Source organism: Equus przewalskii, chromosome 15 (assembly GCF_037783145.1).
Source record: "Equus przewalskii isolate Varuska chromosome 15, EquPr2, whole genome shotgun sequence".
NCBI classification, from domain to species: Eukaryota; Metazoa; Chordata; class Mammalia; order Perissodactyla; family Equidae; genus Equus; species Equus przewalskii.
Window position 1 is genome coordinate 65,711,955 of NC_091845.1, and position 23,831 is coordinate 65,735,785.

The 23,831-nt window shown below is 34.1% G+C and overlaps 1 protein-coding gene across 21 annotated transcripts in view; it reads left to right on the forward strand.

Annotated features, from left to right (window-relative positions):
* The window catches only part of TBC1D5 (TBC1 domain family member 5), a 565,096-nt gene that overhangs the window by 34,018 nt on the left and 507,247 nt on the right, over positions 1 to 23,831 (forward strand). For all 21 annotated transcript variants that reach the window (XM_070575957.1, XM_070575968.1, XM_070575969.1 and 18 more), the window contains exon 2: positions 12,225 to 12,287. The gene's annotated coding sequence lies outside the window, so the exon portion shown is untranslated. The remainder of the gene's footprint in view (positions 1 to 12,224; positions 12,288 to 23,831) is intronic.

A 23,831-nucleotide genomic window follows, 5' to 3' on the forward strand; every position in this document is an offset into this window, starting at 1 on the left:
TGTTAGCTCTCCGCCTTGGGGCAAGATGGCTGCGTCCACTGGCTTTGCTGGGGGGGAGGGGCTGTTACTCACACGCGCCGGTCTGGGTTCAGATCAGTTCTGTTCTCTGGTCTCCTAAGGCCCTTGATTTATAGGGTCCCCATGGACGGAAGCTTTCCCCCCATCAGCGGGTCTCCACTGAACCAGCGGCAGGAGTCCTGGATGATCCCCCGGTCGCGTGGCCCCTCCCCCGCTCCTTCCCGACCCGCGCCTCAGCGATCGCAGACTCTAGGGGAGGGAGCGAGGTTCTCTCCTACCGTTCCAGCGCCTCCGAGGCTGTCTGCAAGGTTTATGATCTCCGCCTTCTTAGTATTGTAGGTCTCTAATGAGCTGGCATTATGTTTATTCTCTCAAATTCAGTTCTTCCAATCTTTTGTTGTATTTTGGAGGGGAGAGAATCCCGGGTCAGCTCACCTCGCCATTTTGCTCCGCCCACTCTCTGTCGAGGTACATATTCTTTAGGTTGGGCAACAAGCTTCTACAATTTGGTCTTACCTAAGGACCCACACTCACTCCTCCTTTTGTGGAGGACATATACCTCTCTTATGTGCTAGTTGGCCTTGGAGTTTGGGGATAAGTGGTGGGGGAAGTAGCCTGCCTGGATGTTCTTACTTTTCATGCTCTTGATAGCTTTTAAACTCCCCCTAGTTTTGAATATCATAGCTTTTTGTACTTGGACCATTCTCAGAGAAACTCCTGTATTTTGCAATAATTGTACTAGATTCTTTTTTTTTTTTTTTTCCATTTAAGATTTGTCTTCTATCTTTGTATGGTATTTGTCTTAGTTTCTGGTCTATTTTCTGGTTTTCTAGTCTGGTTATGTCTGGAATCATTATTATTTCAGTGTGCCACTGTCTTACACAAGGTTCTTTGGATGCCAATAACAGAAACCCATACAAGATTGCTTAGCCCAAAGGAGAGTTTATATTGAAAAGCGACAAAGGCATCTCATAGAACTGATGAGTAGGAATTTCAGTTGATCTTTACAGGGGGCTAGAAAATAGGAACTACAAATTTCAGATCCAATTTCCGTGGATTTGGTATAAGATAGGCTAGAATGTGCATTTAGTTCACCACCTTGATTCTGTCTGATTCCAGTTTTAGAATCAATAGATTCTCTTACAAATAGGGAGTTTAGTAATAGATATTTCCATTGTGGATGTCCAATTGTGTATCTCTAACCTACTTTTATATTTGGCGACCACCAATTTAGAAATGTGAGGGTGGTGAACCTTCCATAAGTGATGATATCAATTGATATATTTCAAGTGAGTTATTAAGACTTTGTATGAACCATTCAACAAACATAATGTTGAACGGAAAGTTTTAAGAAATGTGGACCAAGAATCATAATTTTGAAGCTTCTGGGAAAAGTAAGCTTTATAAAGTTAGAATTAATTCAGTATACTAATAGTAATATGCATCAATGTCAAGAAGTGATTACCTAGCAGGAAAAAGGCAAAGTAAAATAAAGAGAAGGAAGTATAATGTAGATCACTTCCCCTATTTAAATTTAGGGTTTTTATGTTATAATTTCTTAGACGTGGCACTGTTGTACCACTTATACACTGCAATAACAGTTTCCTCTGGAAAATTAATGATTTATTTTATTGGAAAAATTTAAATTGTCACACATTATCAAGTTTTGGCAGGATATTTGGAAACCAGTGGTCTTATATGCTGATGGGAGTATAAATTAATACAGCTCTTTGGAGAAGAGTTGGACAGTATTCAGTAAAATGGAAAATATATGTCTAACTCAGAAATTCTACTTTCATATAGACCTTAGAGTAGTGGTTCTCAAACAGGGCAGTTTTACCTCCCAGGGAACATTTCGCAATCCCTGGAGGCATTTTTGGTTGCCATATCTGGGGAGTGTTATCGGCATCTCATGGGCAGAGTTCAGGGATGCCCATCACTATAAAGAATTATCCAGTGCACAATGCCAATAGTGCTCAGGTTGAGAAACCTTGCTTTAGAGAACAGAGTTCACGTGTTCTTATATGTGAACATAGAGCCTTGTTCAAGGATATTCGTTAAAGCATTCTAATAGTGCAAAATTAGGAACAACCTAAATGTGCATCAGTGGAAGAATGGATAAATAAAATGTGGTATGCATAAATGATTCAGTACTTTGTAATAGTTAAAAGGAATGAAATATCTGTCAGTAAATCTCAAGCATAATGTTGAATGGAAAAAAATCAAGTACTTTCAGTATGATACCGTTTATGGAAATTGAAAAAATGTACAAAGCACAATGTTATTTAAATATGTAGATAAAAATGTAGGAAATGAATTAGGAGGCTACATGCCAGTCTCAGATAGTGGTGGCTAATAAGGAGGTGAGAAGAGAGGAGTGGCACTGGGGATGAGGAACAGTGGACTTTATGTCTAGTTGCTCTTTTATAAATATATATAAAGTGAAGCAAGTATGGTTTCATACTTATGTGAATTTGAATGTATAATATGGATACCATTTGTTATAAATTCTGGGTTGGTAGGACCATGAGTATTTGTAATATTAATGTTTATTTTCTGTTTATAGTTCTAAAATTACTCAAGAAAAGATCATCCTTGAGTTCCATGTGCAGCTTTACCTGCATTCGGATTTCATAGTACTTAGTACAGCATATTCTTTTTTGATTTTTCCTGTCCGGTAGGTTAACTTGGCTTCTTATGAAGAGAAGTGTAACTATTTTTATGTATTCATTGTTTATTTAGTTTGTGTACGGTTGTTGAGAAGCTATATTGAGGAACATTAACCACTAAATTTGTGCTTAATTCACAACAAGTGAAAGCTATCATAAAGAACTCCCAAAAACTGTTTATTTTGTTTTACCTGATTTTTGTGTGTCAGAATATACATAAATAATTGGGCCTTCAGCAGAAACATGAAATATTTCTCCTATTTAAACGTTTTTGTTGCCTTGATTTTTTTATTGTTGTTGTAAAAGTATTTGATTATAGTAGTTTAATCTTTCCAGTAACTATTCATGAAATTAAATTTAGGTATCTAAGTTGATTCTAGGAACTTTACCCATAAAATATACTTTAAAATCTTAACGGAAACGTTTTCTGAATAAGTTATGCTTAACTGTGAAGGTTTTTGCAAATGTTATTGAAGAGAGAAAATGGATATAATGGCATACCCAGTTATGTTCTTTTCAGAACACAAGAATCAGTTTTCATATATGATAAAATATATTGATAGTAAAATGAAGTGGAGATAGTACATGACCTGTAATTTTTTTCCTTGAAGTGATATAAAAATAAGTATCTCAGATACAGTGTAATTAAAAGTTATGACTATTCATGATAGCTTTGAATTTAAATTATGTCAAATTAAATAACAGATTAAAATTGCATTTATAATTATGTAGAAGTTTATAATTTTAAACAAAAAGCATTTGCCAAAAATTATCCTGAAGTTTGGAAAACCCTCTAATTTAAATTTAAAAACTTAAAATAACCTTTAGTTAATGATTTTTATTTATCTTTGTTAGAAAGAACTTAAATGCAAAAATAATAACCTATATCTCTTTACATATAAATGTCAATCTAATCAAAAGGTGACTGAGAATTAATGACGTGGTTTAAAAAAATACAATTCTTAAAATTTTAGATTAGATCTAATTTTTTTGTTAAAGGATTTTACACAAATTATAAGAATGGCTTAATTATAAAATTCATAAAGATAATTCAAATTCAGAATATTTAATTTAAGATAATTTAAACTCAAATGTATAATTATGAATAGTTATGACTCCTAACTATATAGGATTTGAAATAAATCATATAACCTTTTTAGATAATTTTCATAATTAGGTGAGAACAAGGCATGAACTATCTCCATTTGATTTTCTTGCTAATATTTGCAATTTAACATGAGTTAATCCTTAATTACTGAAAAAGAGTTGTCCATAGCATGGTTACCAATTATTTTTCTGTAATTTGCAATACGTTTTAAAGATGAACTGTTCAAGAAATAAATGTTGGTTAAAAAGTTTTAAAAGAATAGCTTCCTAGTGGTGCGTGTGTGCAAAGGTGGAGTTGATTCTTTGGTGGATTCAACATTTATGGAAAGGAACAGCTGATTAAACGTAGAAACTTATTAGAATTAGTTTTCCTTCAGGTATAAAACAATGTGCTCCTCCAAGAAAGGCATGAAGTTCTGGTTTGAGCAGAAGAGTGAGACCCTTGAGCTGTGTCCCTTTTAGCGCTGGATATGTGACGTAGTAGTATAAAATGGTGCATTTTTTTTCAAGTTGAATTTTATTGAGATCTTACAGAATGGGAAAGAATGAACACAATTATTGTAAAATAATACTTAATGCTGAAGAAAATTGATGATTACTATTAGCAATTTTGGGTTCTGTTCCCAGGCCCTCATATATATGAATTCATTGTCTATTGGGGCACTTATTAGGGATGTTTTGGTGGGAAAGCTTGTGATTCTCTGACTTAGAATGTTAATCTCCAGGTATCAGTGATTTTAGCCTTTACTTTCCCCCAATTTTAATTTATTTCATATGTTTATGATAAGGAATTTTGGTTTTGTGGCTTGTTTTTATAAATGAAATAAAAATATCTTTGCAGTTTGCTTTTACTTAAAAATCTATTTTAAAAGTACGTTAATTTTTAGTGTTATCTAAGGGACCTGTTCCTGAGCTTTTCCAAATGGCTTGGACTTGGAGTTCTTCATGGTGAAGTATGGATGACAATGTTTGCCTTGCTCAGCCTTTACTTACTTTTTTACCTGATGGAAGTTTTAATTACTCAGCCCAGTTTTTTTCTATTTAAATTCTTTTTCCATAGTCTCAGAGGTAGCACCATATGAATCTTACTAAGATTCAATAAGCAATTAATTTAAAAAATATCTTGCTAAATTGTTTTAATTTGGTGGCACTGAATCAAATGGGTTAATACATCATTTCGGTTAGTTTATTTGCTATGCATACCTAATGATTGTCCTTTCAATTTCATCTGATAGGGAATGATGCTAACAAGCAGCTGTTGATTAGATTTTGGCTATCTTTTTCTCTTGATATTATTACATTCAATTTACATACCTTTTTTTCTATATTTTTTGACGCTGTTCACCATGTTCTGTCACTTTCTAAGCTTTTAGCCATTATTATATCCGTTCTATAAAACTAAGATCCCATAAGGTTATTGTGATGCGTCAGTTAGATGTGTGTCAAATATTTGAAGAATGAGCAAACATTTATACAGATATTAGTTACGATTCTTTCTCAGGAGGTGTGATGTCATAATTTCTCTTTTACCAAGTAGGTTTGAATTTATGTTTGATTTCTGCTAGATGTCTGAGCAGGGTCTTTTATATGGACTGCATTTAGAAAGAAAAGAATCTGTTATGCTTAGAGGATTTGATAGGTAAAGTATGCTGATAGGTATACTATTATATAGCTCACCTCACGTTGAAAAGAACTGTTAATGGAAATTGGAATCCTGTTCATTTCAATATAATTGAAAATATATTCAGCCTCTGCTCATATAAGATTGTAATTTTTTTCATAAAGTTGCACATTAAAAATAACTCTAATAAACACAATTTTGGCAGTAAGGATAGAGTGTTTCCACAGGGAAAGGAAATCATTAGCTCTTGAAAGTTGGTCTCTAATAACTTTCTTTACTAAGTCCACTTGTGTCTCTTTTGTTTGTTTAGAGTACATCCCCCCTGAGTTCTTGTTTTTTTTAAAAAAATGGTAGAAAACGCTGGTCTGGGATTGTGTTGCAGTAATTGTGGTGATGTGGCCTCTCTCTGCACTGAGAAGGATTTACCCGTGTGTTTACTTATACCTTTACTATCTGTTTTTTTCCTTGCATCTTAGACTGTCCATCTACATCTTCAGTTAGTTGGAAAATTTTCAACCATTATCTATTTGAATATTATCTATATTCTTTTTCTCCTTTATAGTCTTTTCTAATCTTGATCTGTTTGTGATTTAGATCATTGTTACTCAAAGTGTGGTCTTCAGATAAGTGCTGGTCTTCAAACTGATTTTATTGGTCTGTGATAAGTTAGGGCCAGAAATTCAAAGTAAGCATTTAGAAACTTGATAGCAACTTGTTATCACTATGGCATGTAAGCACATAATTTTCTTAAAAAAGAAATTCGCTTTTATTGCATTTTACAGAAGTTTTCTTCTGCAGTGGATTGGCAGTTTTAAAAATGGTCCTTCATCACAGATAGTTTCAGAAGTATTTTGTTAGACCTCTTCATTCTGTTCTTTGTATCTCTCGACTGCTCTTACATATTTTCCTGTCTCCCTGAACTGCATGTTAGATAGGTTTTGAAAGTCTTTCTTTTCATTTACTATTTCTTTCTCTATTTGTATTGACTCTACTGGTTAACTTTTACACTGAAGTAAGAATTTTACCTGTGTTTTTTATTTCTTGAGGTTTTATTTATGTGTATATATATATTTAAGCCTTTGTATTACTTGAAACATCCTTATTGTATGATCTTTCTAATCATTGAAGGGTCTGTAGTCTAATTCTCCTGTCTCTTGTTTATGTTGGCGCTCATTCATTGTTGTCTGGTATCCTTGTTTTGTGATTTTTAAAATAAAAATTTGAGTAGAGTTTTTAGGGGAGTTGTTGGATTCTGTGAGGCCTGGATTGAAGTTGCTTTCTTTGACCAAGAAGTTTCCTGTGCTTCCTCCAGATTTCTGGGGGTACAAGCAGTTAAGAGCACTTTAAATGACATCTTCATATGAGTTTATTTGGATTATGCAAGTAGTGTGAATTTGGTCTGAGAACCTTTGTGAAGGTTCCACTTTGTGGGTACAGTGTTAAACATTCTCGAAGTGACAAAATTACAGATATGGAACACAGATTAGTGGTTGACAGCGGTTAGGAGTGGTGGGGGCGAGGGATGAGTATCAAGGGGTAACAGGAGGGAAATCTTTGTGGTGATTTTTTTGCTGCTAACATGAGGATGTAGCCCTTTGGAGAAACAGTTTTTTTTAGGTGTTTCCTTTTGATACACTTTTTTAGTCTGTCTCCTGAGCCTTGTAGCCATCAAAATGTAAGCCAGTTTCACCAGTGCTAGGCACATACTCTCAGGATGCAAGCTTGTTTCTGGCTTTCTTTATTCTATTTTCATTTTGTTCATAGCTTTTGTAGATACTGTCCTTTCTTGCTAGCCAGGCAGTTCGTTAAAAAAGATTGCACCTCTGACTTATTTTATTTTTTTGAAAGATTGGCACCCGAGCTAACATCTGTTGCCCGTCTGCTTCTTTTGTTTTTTTCTTCTTCGCCCCAAAGCCCCCTGGTATGTAGTTGTATATTCTAGTTGTGAGTGCCTCTGGTTGTGCTGTGTGGGATGCCGCCTCAGCATGGCCTGATAAGCGGTGCCGTGTCCATGCCTAGGATCCGAACCACCGAAGCCCCAGGCCGCTGTAGCAGAGTGCACGAACTTAACCACTCGGCCTTTTAAAAGTTGTATCTAATAGTATCAAGGTATCTAGTCTGTCATACTGCTGAGAATCAATGTCTCCATCTATCTACAATTTAGTCTTATCAAGATGTTGCTATGTTGTGCCTCAGCTCTCTTATATTTTTGTTATTATAATAACTGTTTTCTTTATCTCTGTGATCTATCAGACTTCTTGTGCAGGTCCAATCTTAGACCCAGTTATGTTTTCTAATCTTGTTTCCCCATTGTTCTTTCACTAGCCATATTATGGCTTATTAAAGACATCATGTAGTGTAGCTACCATTCTTTTACTCATGTCATTCCATCCTGTTCAGATGCTCTCTCTTCTTTTCTCTCCACCTGCTCCTTCTGGCACTGTTGACGTTTTGGGCTGAAGAATTAATTTTTGTGGGAGATTATCCTGTGTATTTTAGAATGTTAGCAGCATCCCTGGCCTCCACCGACTAGGTGCAAATAGTACCTCCCATTTATGACAACTGAAAGTGTTTCCAGACATTGCCAAATGTCCTTTGGGGCGCAATAATCTCCCATGGTTGAGAACCACTGTTCTAGCGCTGTATGAATTTGGTCTCAGTTGAAAAGCCTTCTCTGATTATCCCTGCCTGTGGCTTTTACCTTCCGGAGTTTCTGTAGTACATATTGTCTGGATTGTACCCTTGCACCTTTTTACATTTGGTTGTGAACTTCTTCCTCTATCTCCCTCCCCATCCTCCGTGTTATATGTGTGTGTGTGTGTGTGTGTGTGTGTATGTATGTGTATCCGTCTTATTTTCCCAAGTTCTAAATGGTGGGGACCATATATTTTACTTTTTTGTTTGTTTTCTATTTTGGTCAACCCCGTGTACTTGTTAGTAGTTTTACATGTGTCTGTTGCTTGCTTTTTTCCTTATTTTTCCATCTTTTATATGGTAGTAATGTGGGTTTAGGAAATTGAATCATTCTAGAAAAGTGGAGAACTTTGAGGTGTTCTCAATTTTGAAACTCTAGTAATGGTAATTATTAGACCTCCAGACAACAGGATTAATACTGATGTAACAATAATGTGTATACCCAGTAATAACTCTGGAAACTTCAAGACTGTGCAAGATAGTTATCAAGATATGAGAGATGTAATTTCTGTTGGATGTATCCATTATTTTAAGTAACCAGAAAAATGTGCAGTAGAGTAGAAATAAAAAAATAGACAGACCTATAGAAAGTAGAAGAATTTGTAGAAGCTTGAAATATGAATGATTAGTTCTACAGAGTGAGATGAGCAAAGTAATCAATATGTCAGGGTAAATTGTTAGGAAAGATGGATGTAGCATCTGGTTAGGAGTGACTTGTGTAAAGCTGACAAATATGATATGTGAAAGCCAGTAAGTTGAAAACAAGTTGGGCACAGAGAGATTAGCTTCTTAGTATCAATTTAAGAGAAACGTGTATGTTTTGCCCCAATTGGGAAAGATACAGCTCAGTTACAGATTCCTCCCCACTTTTTTCTTTTTATTATCAGCAAATTACAACTAACAAAATAAATTGAAGCTTGAATCTAACTACCTTTATAAGGTGCTTTCTCATCTAGGCCAAAGTCTTAATGAAAAATAATCGTAAGCATACTGTGTGTTCAGTGTAGAAAAATTAGAAAGTAATGAAAATTATGGGGAAAATGAAAGTTAATTACAGTTTCCAAAGCCTAAACCACTATTATCATTTAGGTTAATTCCATTCTCTTGACTTTGATATGGTGTCAGTCTCTCTAGATATAGATGTATGATGTGCTTATATGTATATATAAATATATACTGTGTGTGTGTATATATATATTTGTATATGTATGTATATATATTTATATAAAATAGAGGTTATCTGAAATGTTTCATAGCCTGTTCTTTTTAATTTAGTGTTGTGAACATTTCTCTGTATCAGTGAAATTCTTAAAGTGATGTTTAGTGACAACATAGCATTCTATTCTGAGATTATCCCCAAATTTATTTTAACCATTCCCCTATTAAACATTTAGGATTTCTGTCCTATACACACACACACATACATACATATACATATAATTTGCAGTGAACCACTCTAATGAAAAATTTTGAGTATATCTCCCATTTTCTTTGAAAATTTTAAGTACATCTCCCATTTTCATTTTACTCCATTGCAGTCTGCGTCCTGTAATATGCCCTGCAAAATTCATTCTACCTGTCTTCCTTAGTAAAAAGAACCCTAATTTTATAGCTGAGCATTATTATGAATGTTGGAAACTGCTTTTCCTATCCTCTCAGGTGGCTAGGTGTGGCTAAAGGACTAAGTTAGGGTTTGTACGCTGTAAGCTGAAATATAATATGAGAGTTAAAAGGGAGTGGGGTGGGCCTTTCTTTCCCCTTCCTCTTTTGCTTCCTGCAATATGGATGTTTTAGCTGGAATTCCTATAGCTTTCTTGGGGCATGAGGTGACTGAATAGAAACAGTGTATGGTAGAGCAAAAAGATGGAAGGAACTAGGGTCCTCAGTGTTTGGAGCTGCCACATCAGCCTTTGATTGTCTACTTCTGGACATTTACTTGGGAGAAATTCTCTCCCTTTATTTTTTTCTCTCAAGTCATTGTTATTATTAAAAAAAATTGTTTTGGCTTGGGAAGCATATGACCTAATCTTAGCTGATAAAGGATAGCATTGTTTAATGCTCTAGGTAGTAATATGATAGGTCAACTGTAAGGAAACATGCGTTGTGTCATGGTAGATTCTAGATGCATGTTGAAACCCAAATTTACTTTGAGACTGGAGAGGTGATTAATTGGTATTGAAAGGAAAACCCTTAAAATGATGCATAATTTCCAGAACTCTTTGATAATTATATTGTTGAATTTTGTTCTCAAGTGCTTTTAATAATTATCACAAATATTATTTCAGAAAACGCTTGATAGCTTTTAGGCAAAAAAAAAAAAAGGCAACCACAAACATTGAGGGTTATATGTTGTATCAAAATAATCCTTGGAAGCCCTCTAAGTTTTTAATATTATTAACTATCTTGGCTAGTCACTTAGACAAGATCAGCTCATAAATGTGACTTGTAATGCTCTCATATTAACTTTCTTAGAAAAATTTTGATAAATGAAATTTTTAAAAAATATTTTTTATAACTATAGACATTTCTTTTTAGTATTCTAAGAAAATTGTTCATAACGTTAGCAAAATAAGTGAAGGATACACATTTAAAAATGTAATAAATTTTTTTTTTGGAGTAGTTTTAGGTTTAAAGAAAAATTGAGGGGCTGGCTGGTGGCGCAGTGGTTAAGTTCTCATGTTCCGCTTCTCAGTGGCCCAGGGGTTGCCAGTTCGGATCCCGGGTGCGGACATGGCACTGCTTGTCAAGCCATGATGTGGTAGGCGTCCCATGTATAAAGTAGAGGAAGATGGGCATGTATGTTAGCTCAGGGCCGGTCTTCCTCAGCAAAAAGAGGAGGATTGGCAGTAGTTAGCTCAGGGCTAATCTTCCTCAAAAAAGAAAAAAAAATTGAGCAGAAAGTACAAAGAGTTCCCATATACCCATTCTCCAAGTATACACATTTTTATCCAGGGTATTCCCCTGCATATATAAACTAAGACTTTACATCCGTGAATGAAATATGTATTATTTTATAGTAGGAAAACCGTACACTACTATAAATCATTTTGCTGCAGTCCGGGGTTTCCCACTCTCACCACTATTCACATTTTAGGCTAGATAATTCTTTTTTGTAGGGGGCTATAATGTGCATTATAGGTTATTTAGCAGCATCCCTGATCTCTCCTTATGAGATGCTGGTAATACTCCGCAGTTGTGACAACCAAAAATGACTCCAGACATTGCCAAATGTCCCTCGGGAGGCACATTGCCCCCATTTGAGAACCATTGCTCTCACCAATTTACAATATTTTAGGATTTGCTGTACTTTTTAGGTTGGGCTCAAATTTAGGAGGTCTCTCTCAGCGAACCTTCATATGGAAGTTGTATAGACAAAGTTAGAATCTTCCCCGCCACTTGGGGACTGTAGGTAGTGTACATAGTCTTACTGGGTCTCAGTTTACTTGACTGTAAAATAGGTAAAATATTACCTAACTTGAAAGGTTGTCTGGAGAATTCATTGAGATAAATTATATGAAATACTTCGATTAATTTTAGTTTCTTTCTCTTTAAATATTGTTTGGATTTATTCCCTTAAATGTGTCAAAAACCCAGTACAAAGTTCTTATTTCTGTGGGAAAGGCTATCATAGTTTGGGATCTACTATTTATGGATTTCAAGAGTACTACACTGTGGGTGAATGAAAACTTTAAATAAATGTTAAATGAAGACTGATTTATGAGGTCAATTGTGTTTTGATTTTGACTCTGGTACTTTAACTAGATTGTCGCTATGTTCAAATTGTGACAGTTAAGTGATCTTGTGTGCTTCAAGGACTGAGTTTCTCAGATTGAGGATAGCATTAGATGTTGGCCAATCACTTTGTCCTTCGAAGTTTTTGTCTTCACATCTGAAATCCTGGCACTTGTAGCAGCTTGTGTGTCAGCTCCAATAGAGGAAGCTGGCCTCTGTCAACTTGTTCTTAGTCCACTGAAGACTTCTGAAAAGTTGACATAGTTTACAACTAATAATGTCCATTTCCCATTGCTACTTTGTAGAATTATAAAACGTGTTCAATAGTGAATGAAATGCCATCTGTAATAATTAAGATTATTCTTATTGTTCTACCTCTGCAGAAAATTTTCAAAGACTTGGTGAAGATAGGAAAACCATCAGAAAGGCTGGAGTACTGTTATACTGTAAGTATTGCTTTGAAAAAGATCTGTAAGTTAAGAATATTTTAAGTATCCAATTGTTTGGTGGAAAATATGTTAGGCAAAGATATGTAAAGTATAGAGGAGGATATATTATAATCACGTTAATAATTTATAAGAACTATTCCTATGCAGTCTTTTAAAAATTGAAAATGTGTTCTTATGTATTGAGATCAGGATTTTACCAATAGCATTGAAAAATATTTCTAATTCTAACAAGGATTGATCTAGTTTATGTACATTTGCTTATTTAAAACTATCAGAATCTAGAAAATCATTGTAGTTTTGTAGGTTTGTGATTTGTTTGGGTGACTTATTGTTTAGGTTATTTTGCAGAATTATTTATTTGCTGATTTATTTATGTATTTCATTATTTATTTATTTGATTATTTAGTAAATTATTTATCTGATGAATTATTAATACATCTTCATGACATGCTTTAAATTATTTATAACTTAATTTTGAGTTTATTGCTTTTAGACGCTGCATTGTTACTGACTAGTTTTGATTTTTTCTTTGTGGTTCTTTAAATTAAAGTATTAGCTCTAAGGCAAAAGTATATTCATTGCAATGCCCATGGATTTTTTTTTTAAAGTAATTTATGGTAGAGATAAAATTTCAGTGTGCTTTGTTTGGCTCTAAATTTACCTGTTCAGGGTTACTGGTGATAGAATGTTTGTGTGTTGTGTGTGTACTCATTGTAGGATCACTTACAAATTAATGACATAGCCTGTAGTCTGTCAACTGAGGTTGAACATGTAAACCTCAGTCCATATTATCCTTTATATTTCTAAAGGGCAAGTCTGTATTTCTTACTTGCTTTAGAATAAATAATGGAGTCTTAGTTATTTTATTTTGGTGGCAAATCTATTTCACTACTGGAGTATTTTTAGGAAAGTTCAGAGAAATGAAGTCCAGCTTAGATTTGGATCTCTGAGATATAAATTTGACTAATGTAGTCTTTTTTAAAAAAAATTTCCATTGTATTTATATTTGGAAAACAACATGATGTTTATATAGATTTTTATATCAGTCGTGGTGACATTTATTTCTTATCATACCTCTTATGGAAAGGTTTGTACCACTTTGTTTTAATGAACTAAAATGGACAAGAACTTCATAAATGCAAACTATAGTTTCTCTGACTTTAGCTAATAATTCCTATGTAAAGTTTCCGTTTCTAACCAAATACGGTATTTCTTCTTTCTTCTGACTGTGTGATAAGCTAGTGCAGTTATTAGGGTTCTCCTGTTGAATGGGTTTAATGAATAGGTTAAAGTAGTTGTTTGGGTTAAAAGTGTCACGTGCACAACATGGTCTTTCTTCTGTGTGTGAATTACTGTGTACTTTACAGTTTTAATGTTTCAGAGAGAAGCAGCATTGTACATTCCAAGTTAGGATGCTGTTGAAATATAGTGAAAATGGCCTCTGTAGACAGTTTTCACTATAGAAATGTAAATTATGCATATGTATACCCAAATTTCTTATTTTGAAATATTGAATATATGAATGTTTAATTGGAATATTGCTTTAGAATCTTCATATGCTTGCCTTAAAGGACATGGTTTCATTTTATTTATACACGTGGATTTAAAAATGTGTGTATTGTGCATATCTCTGACCTTTCTTTTCTGAAGATGAACAACCGCAGATAGTGGTAGATAGGGAATTTTATTTTAAACTGTGCTTCAGTGTGCCAGTGTGGACTTATTTCGAAGAAGAAAGCTGCCTTCTTCAATGTTGAATAAGATCTACTGTATTAGTTGTCGTGATAATATACCCAGCCCACACTATTAACATGTATTTGTGAAGTACCAGCTGTGCCATCCAAGTTATCTTTCATTGGAAGATACACACACACCTGCACAAGTGAAATTTTCTCCTGACATCAAGATAATTTTCTGGGACTCGTTTTTCAAAAGAGACATTAATGGGGAATATCGTAATAGCCAGCATTTATTGAGGACTTATTTTGGGCAGGCATAGTGCTCATATGTTTTACATGGGTTATTTGTTACTCGTCACAGTGAGATAAGTACGGTTATCTTCATTTTACGAATGAGGAAACAGAGACTTAGAGGTGTTAAGGAACCTCCTTATTGCCACACAGCTGACAGTAAGTGATGGCGCTGGGATTAGAATTTATTTACTTTGACTCTCAAGGGTCTTTTTTTAGCTCGTTACGGTTGGTATAATCTAGTTTTTAATGAGCTGTTTTTTGTCTTTTTAGAGAATGTAGTTTATTTCTGATAGGTTTAACTTGCTAAGTTTAGTCACTTTGTGTTACTCTTGGTCATCTTTTTTAAACAGTAGGCAGTATTTGAGCTTCTTGAATTTTCTTCTTCTTCTTCTTTTTCTTTTGTGAGGAAGATTGGCCCAGAGCTAACATCTGTGGCCAATCTTCCTCTTTTTGCTTGAGGAAGATTGTCACTGAGCTAACATCTGTGCCCATCTTCCTCTATTTTATGTGGGATGCCACTACAGCATGGCTTGATGAGTGGTGCTAGGTCCACGCCCAGGATTCGAAGCTGCAAACCGTGGGCCACCAAAGTGGAGTGTGCGAACTTAACCACTGGGCCACCAGGCAGACCCCTGAATTTTCTGATTTGATTCTTATAATCTTGTATAGTGGATCAGAATTAGATACAGAAGAAGAATTTGTGCCTCAGGGAGATTGAATGTTTGCTTGGTGGATGTCCAGCACTCAGATCAGGTCTTTTGACTCTCTAGCCCAAGGCCATTTCCAGGGCTCTGTTAGATCAAATCTGATTTCCTTTTAAAAATGATAGTATTGTCAGGGTTAGATACATATTGTTAAAAGAATGATTAAGTGTCTGATGCCTATGCTTTTATGGAAGTGATCACAAACATGCTATTAAATTAACTCTAACTATAGTGTTTAATACACTATTAAATATTTTAATATGTTCCTAAAAAAGGATGACAAAATAACGAGTTGCAATTTTAAACACTTAAATGTAATTATTTAAAAGATTCTGGGGAGCCTTAGAGAGTAAGGAAAAATGTGAATTTGGTGTGAGGCCAAGAGAAAAGACTTTCCAATCTTGTTTGCTACCTGAAGACAAAGGGAACCCTCCATTCTGGGTCTGAAACACACAAAGGACATCAGAAGAGATGAGGTAGAGTTAGGTAGCGACAGGGTTTGAGTGATGTTCTTTGAGTGCCTTAAGTAACTGCATCTGTCTGAATGGCAGGGTGTTATGTGCATCACTCAGAGTTTTAAGTTAGATCTTTCAAGTAAGTAAATAATTATTGGTACATTGTAAAATCTTTAAAACCTGTGATTTAGCTAATATGAAGTACTGTAATAACTAGAATGACTAAATAATTTATCTTCCAATTCAGAATAGTTTTGAGAGTGAAAGGGTGTGTTGTAATATGCCAGGACAATAGGTGTAAACTGGGATCTTGCTGGGCAAATTGGGCCCTCTGGTCAGCCTAGTAATATTTCAAATTCCTATTGAGCAATTCCTGATAGTCTCATATAATATATATTTAAGAAGAATCTTGGGGCCGGCTCCGTGGCAGAGTGGTTAAGTTCGCACACTCAGCTGCGGTGGCCCAGGGTTCGGATCTTGGGTGTGGACATGGCACTGCTCGTCAGGCCACGTTGAGGCAGTGTCCCACATCCCACAACTAGAAGGACATGCAACTAAGATATACACAACTGTGTACAGCGGGGGTTTGGGGAGATAAAGCAGAAAAAAAAAAAAAAAAGATTGGCAACAGTTGTTAGCCCAGGTGCCAATCTTTAAAAAAAAAAAAAAGAATCTTAATTCACATACAATATATTTAAGAAGAATCTTAATTCACATACAATATGTTTAAAAATATTTTATGATAAAACTAACTTCTCTTATGGCCAGTGCTTATGTGTTTTTGTTAGCTGACCAAGGCAGTTTGTGCCTACAACTTTTATGAAGTGTGTCTCTGATGTTTTACAGCTTTTGGGACCTATTTTCAAGGTATAAGTAAAGGGATATTACTCTTGGGCATAGAAAGATAAGTATGGCAAAGTTGGTCATAGTATAGTAGATAATTCTAAAATTTTTCTTCATATCATATATTACAGGAATTTTTTTGACTTGTTTTGCTTTGTAAATCTTCTGATTGATGGTGTATTTGACATTGTACTGAAAACTAATCCTATTTGTTATGCCTTCAGAATTTGTAATTTTATGTTGGATGATCCAGTGGTCTTTTTGTTTTTTCTTAAAATAACTGTTACATGTCATATATATTTATAAGTTGGCAGTTTTGCCAAATATTTTTGAAAACAACTATTTTTCCTCGGTGAAAATCTGGGAAAATAGGAATCTCTAGAAGAGAATTGCTTAAAGTTTTTTGTATTGTTTTCTTTTTAATTCCCTCTTGACATGTATTTATCTAACATGGCATATTACATTATTAAAATCATAATTAGATTATTAAATTTAAATTTCTAGCTTATTTGCATTTGGAATATAGATGATTTGTTAGGTTGAACTATGTAACCACACTGTGTTTGAATGTACATTAAAAAGAAAAATTGTTATGCAATAATTCTTATTCATTCATATGTATACTATCAGAACTCTTTTTGTTCAGAAAGACCTAGGCAACAAAGGTAAGAGCTTCCATATATTCTGCCTAGAGTTTTTCACAGTATGAAGCACTTCGTGAAATATTAGTATAGTTGTAAGAGTAATAACATAGCTTATGTGTTGGCTCTGAGAGTACCTCCTTTATAATTATGACAAGTAAAAGTACAGCCAAAGGTCACATTTGAACAAAATTTCTTTCACACCTCATCCGTTTTGTGTATGGCGTGTGAAGTAGTTTGGATCTTTGCACTGATACTTTAAGAGAGCAACCCAAGGTTGTTCCCATGGGAAGTGTTTCAAATATCTTTCCCCATACCTCCCATGCAGTCGCAGAATTTGGCATGAATGTGTACTCGAATTCTGGACTAATTAAATAGAACCTTATTAAATTTAGAGTTTGCAAAATAAAAAAAGAGACTCTTATACTGCAAGGATTTTGTAGGACATTAAATAATACTGACATATAAGCGTCTTTAATAATACTGAATACTATACTGATTAAATGTAGTGTCTTAGTATTGACCACCTTAGTATTGATGTTGCTCAGTGAAACAGTAAACACCAACAACGTAGCAACAACAACAAAAATAGAAAATAAAATTACTCAAGTGAAATTATATAAGCATGGCATGCCTATACATACACAGTCTATTGATTAGGTCCTATTTTTGACTTTAATTTGGCTAAGTTAAAGTTGGAATATTAAAAAGGTCATATATAGGAAAGTTTTCTATTAAAAAACTTATGTAGAGAGAATATACATATGTTCTAGAGTGGTTATCAGAGCTCTTTAATTACCTGCAGTATGGTACCAAAAAATTTAGGCCGAAGAAAGGACATTTAGAGGAGCATAAAACTGGCAAGTTCTAATGTTTAGTATTTGATAAAATTGTTTCTTTCTCTTTTTGACACACTTTTTTCTATTGTATTTTCCACCATAGTTTGCTTCTTGCTATAAGGTTTCTAGAGTAATAATTTCAAACAAGGGTGGTGCTGCCCAATAAGGGGAATTTTGGAAATTAGTTGGGGTGTTTTCACTTGTCACAATTATAGTGGGAGTGTTTTTGGCATTTAATGGATGGGGATCGGGAATACTAGAGGTCTGTCCTACAACGTATAGGACAGTCTCAGACTACAAAAAATTGTCCTGAGTACCACATAGCTTTTGAATGTCTGCTTGCTTAAACTCTCATCAAAGATAAAGCGATAATACTTCAGCTTATAATAATACTGACAAATTTTTATAAAATACTACATGAAGAATCTGATACTTCATGAGAAGTTTGTGTGGAGGGGAAGCTTAAGTAGAATAAAGACATCCTTAAATAGAAATTTCTTAGTAGTATAAAGAAAGTCTCAAAATTATATGTAATTTACTTTACTCATTCTTTCTACTTCCTGATTTATAACATTTCTAACTAGATATTTAGTTGAAAAGTTTTCACTTCAGTAATTCAGTTTACTGGAAGCTCAGTAACACTGATTGCAAGTATGTGGCAGGATATTTAAGACTTTTTTAACAATAAACTAGATTTAAAATTAGTGGATCTCACTGAATTTTATTAGTTAATAGGGATTGTTTAAAGATATTTTATGATTGCTATCCTAAATATTAACATTTCATTTTTGAGAATAATGATAATAAATACATTATTAAAGTTATATTTTAAATAAGTACTAGAGACTTAATATGTATACGTCTTGACTTAATGTTTATATGCCTTGACAATGTGCTGGGATTTCTAGGTTAATTTGTAACCACATTTACCATGTCTTCGCATGGGTAATTATTTTGATGCTCGACTTAGAAATAAAACCTAGGGCAGTTGTACTAATACTGCATTTCATAATTTTCTTCATTTCAACGGTATGTAATTTATCTTGATGTTTTAATCTTTATTTTCTTTCTCTTCACATGCAATTTAATTTTTGTCTGTAATCACTTAACACTGATTTTTATTCTAGATTTCTCCTATACCTCTCCTCTTTCATTTTCTTGTACTTACAGAGAATGACTTGTGATCTTCTTTTTTCTCTTAGATCCAAATTTATTTATTATATGTAGATTCAAATATGTGACTGTCTTATTCTCTCTTCTTAAGTAGCTATGACTAAGCACTTATATAATGAAATAAATATTTCATTAAAAATTGCTTTTATTTTCCATTAATATTATGGCTAGGGAATTAATGTTGATTGTTTTAGGAAAATGTTCTATGTGTTGTTAGATTTTATTATCTCTGAATTTCATTTTGGGATAGCACAGGAAATGAAAGGTTCATTGGATTTGGTGGGATTGAGAACCATTGTTATAGAAATGTGCACTTATTTCTCATAGCTCTTCCAACTCTTACGCTTAAAAGGATACTTCCAAATTAGATTGGAGGTACTTATATTGATGAAAAAAATATAGAAGCCAGCATTTCATATAGAATTAAATATTTCAGCAGAAACACGCTTCTAGTTAGGAATATAGGGGCTTACTCTGATTTCTTTGATATTTTATAAATGAAAATTAACTGCATATGAAGTATGCATAATATTGGGGTTGAAAGATGAGATTTTTTTTGGTCCATAAGGTACCCAAATAGAGTGGGCACAGTTTTTCACTTAAAACTTGACAAATAACTAATGCTAACCAATCAGTTTGGGGGGGTGGAGGGCGGGATTCTGAAATTGATGACTGATGTAATCATTGACTACCATTTTGAACTATTGCCCATATCTCTAAATCATTCTCTTACTTTTTAGAAACCATGAAGCTGTTTCTGTTTTTGTTAATTTTATTGGTTTCTTAAATGTTACATTTTGTTACTGGTTTCTTAAATGAAACCTAATTATAAAATGATTCAATTAAACCATATTATGAGTGAAAATGTGTATGCGCACGCATCCACGTTTTTGTATAGGTACATGATTTTGTTTATCTTCAAAGTGACACTGTTTATAATGCATGTGAGCATAACTTTAGAGATGAATATGTAACAGTTTGGCAGCCATAATATTAGTTTAATCTAGAGACTGTCATCTGAAGATTAACAAGTATTGTCATGGGATTTCCCTCGAATCTCACAGGCATCTTTGCCCAAAGAATATTTCTAAGGCTTCCTCTGGTATTATTTACTATGGTTGCTGCTTCTGTAGCTGCTGCCGCTATTTTCATTCAGTTATGTTGTGATGTGTTAATGTGGTCTAGAAGGAGGTCAAGGATAGGATATCTTCAGAGATTGGATAGCTTTACTCTGTTCCTTATCTGTGAGTCCGAACTCATCATCTTTTTTTCTGGTTTAACTTCCTCATTATATGGAAACAGATCTTAGGGAAGGTTGAAATATCTTTGTTTTACTCTCAGACTTGATTAATAATTTGGTTGGGTATAGAATTCTAGGTTGAAGATAATTTTCTTTTAGAATTTTGAAAGCTTTGTTTCACAGCATTCAGTGTTGCTACCAAGAATCTACTGCCCTTTTTTTCTTCTACATTGCTTTCTGCTGTGCATGGCCCGTTTTTATCATTTTGGAAGCTTTTAGAATCTTTATCTCTGAATTTTTATGATGATGTGTCTTGGAATGGATTTTATTCATTATTTATACTGGATCTTTAGAGGACCCGTTTTTTCTGGAAGCAAGTGTCCTTCAGTTTAGGGAAGTTATCTTGAATTATTTTCTTCCTCTCATTTGTTAGTTTTTTGTTTTTCCAGTTCTCCTAGTTGGAGATTCGCCACCAGGGTAGTAGAGGTAGGATGTGTGAGGTTGAGTGTTGCCAGACTGTAGGCAAAATGGTTTGCTTCTTTTCATCATCTTTTATGATAAGTTCTCTTATGAGCTACTTCCTTTGATATGTTATTTTTACATTTTCCAAAAATTTGAGATCTCTTTTTGGTTTTGGGAGGGAGGGGAAATAAGCCCATGTGGTTAATCTTCATTGAATCAATGTTTTTATGTGCTGTTCACTTCTCACCTCTTTTCTTGGCTAACTCATCCTGCAGGATGCTGCTCTTGAAAGCTTTCCCTGATTCCTCAATGATATCACCTCACCTTCTGCAGACCTTTGTAGAACACTTGGTATACCACATGGTAATTATTAGTTTATTGCTTATCTTTGTAGTAAAAACAAGAACTGTCTTATATTTACCAATGTCTCTTTGCAAACCACAGTGTTTAAGTGGGTGAAAACCAAAAATACAGAAATGAGGTAGATAATAGGTAGCAACAGTTTTGTCAGAAGAATTCTTCTTCTTTTTTTTTTTTTTGCTGAGGAAGATTCACCCTGAGCTAACATCTCTTGCCAATCATCTTCTTTCTGCTTGAGAAAGATCTGTCCCAGTCTTCCTCTATTTTGGATGTGGCTTACTGCCACAGCCTGGCTGATGAGCGGTTTAGGTCTGCTCCTAGCATCTGAACCTGCGAACCTGGGCTGCCGAAGTGGAGCACACTGAACTTAACCAGTATACCACAGGGCCGGCCCCCAGAAGAATTGTAATTCTTGTTTTAATCCTATTCGATTCATGTTTGATAGTTAAAAAAATAAAACTAAGGGAGATTTACTTCTTTTAGTAAAATATTAATACCGTTATTGTCCTATGGTAATCAAAGAAATGTCTTTATATTGAAGCTAAATTACAAAGTAGTCATGAGAGTTTTGATATAAAGGAGCATTTTTCTTAATGAATTTAATTAGCAGTTAAACTACAAGATATTAAAGGAACAGATAACTAGTGGATATTTTATATATTAAAGAGAGTACAACAAAATCATAGAAAAGAGGCAAGAATGGAGAAAAGGTCTTGTCTTCTTTGGTTAGCATAGCATTCCAATAATTCCAAATAACGAAGTTGAAAATTCAGGAAACAGGATATATTTGTTAAGTAGTTTCAGGATAAAGTTACATGTGCTATTTTTTTCATTCAAATTAACTAATGTTCCCCTAACTTGAGACCTTGTAATTCATTTGGAGTTTCAGTAAAATATTTTCTGGAGAGTACCGAGTTCACACTTGCACTGTCTCTGTCACTCCATCTCCTTGCTTGTCTTTCATTTTGTATCCCACTTCATAGATCAGATTACACTCAACCCAGTGCACACAGAAAACTTTATGAAAAGCTCAAATCAAGAGCAAAAAGGTCTTACGGAGAAAAGATATAATTATGTTATTGTATAAACTTTAAAATGTTGTCTAGCAGGCTAGAACTGCTTAACAGATGTGATTGCTTCATTGTTTTAAATTTATGCCAATCAGAGTTGATAGGATTTGATCACACTCTAGTAGATTTATGAGATAAATTACAATATTGCATGACATGCTTCAGATAGAAAACATCAATATAAGTTGAATATGATTTCTTGTTTAAGATAACAAGCCAGTAATTCTTTAAATCAGATGGTTGCTACTTTGAGAGAATATTTATCAGTTTTTGTGAAAATTAACAGTGTCTTTGATATTTTCTTCATGGTGACAAAAAAAAGTGTAGTAAACTTTTGTTTTAGTGTACAGATGTAAATATAAACGGGTGGCATCTTGGTTCTATTTAGCTATAGATGACCTGTCACATCTCCAAAGATCTGCAAAGAAGTGGGACTGAACTTAAAGAAACTTAACTCCAGAAAATTTTAATACAAGATAAAAACCTTGTCATTGTGGTACTGATTTCTTTAGAGTAAGGTTTCATTAAATACATCTAAAGGCTTCATAGTAGAAGACGTTTAGTACCTCACATAAACAAAGACAATGAAAAAGAACATATTCACTAATGAAGTGACAGGTTCCCCTGGGAAGTTAGAGCCCAGGAATAGGAGTCAGCCTCTCAAGCCTGTTTGTTCTAACAACAAGCGATAGAAGCCTGCTAAGAATGTTTTTAACTTCATTTAGGAGGTCTACATGGTGGAATTCCTCAGTTCAATTTTGGAATAAAAGCAAGGAATCCCTTGAGAAGTTGATTTGAAATTGTTACTAAATCAAATCATTTGTGAAAAGAGGATAGAATTTTTAGTTTCTTAGACTGGAATTTTAAATTTTTAGAATATGGAGACTAGTCAAACCAATGATTTTTAAGAAGATAAACCCCCATGTTTCAGGTAAGGATATTAAATCTTTTAAATTTTTTCAGACGAAAATTATTTACATCATGTCTTTGATTTAAAATATTTAAGAAATATTTCAAATATTCACAAAAAAAAATTTAGAGGATAAACAGGCAACCTTGTATTTACAATGCAGAATTAGTCCGTTAACATTTGCCATATATATGTGTTTTAAAAACATTTTAAACTCCTTCCTTTCCCAGAGGTAAACCGCATCCTGAAATTGGTTTATATCCTTTCTGTCCATGTTTTTAGACTATTACTACATTCATGTGTTCATTAACATTGCATGTTCTTACTAACTAAAATATTCTGTTAGTCTTTATGCAGTTTGTATTTTATCCTTTTTACCCAACATTGTTTCTGAGCTTTTCCTTGCTTCTGTTTTTACATCTGGTTTATTAATTTTAACTGTCTTCTAATATTCCATGATAGGAAAACATCAATACCACAATGTGTGTATCTGCTTCTCTTTGGATGGACATTTAAGGGTCAGGATACTTTGCAGAGACTTCTTCCACAGATAGTCAGGTGGCTCTTCAAGGCTGAGTGTTTTCAGGACGTGGGATAAGCTACCATCCACTCTTACAGCGTTGTATCCAGGTTCTGGCATTAGGCAGCATCTTCAGGCAATTTGGTGCCACTAGGTCTGTGCATTGCATTGTCTTTTCCTGCTGAATTCCTCTGCTGAAAAGCCAATTGCACAGAAACCTGCAGACAACCTTGTCATGCTGCTCTTTTTAAAAAACATCCTTCTATCCACCCCCAATTAAAAAAAAAACTCTAGCTTTTTTTTGTATTTGTATGAAAAAGATATCTTTTGTTATATTTTCCAGTTGTTACA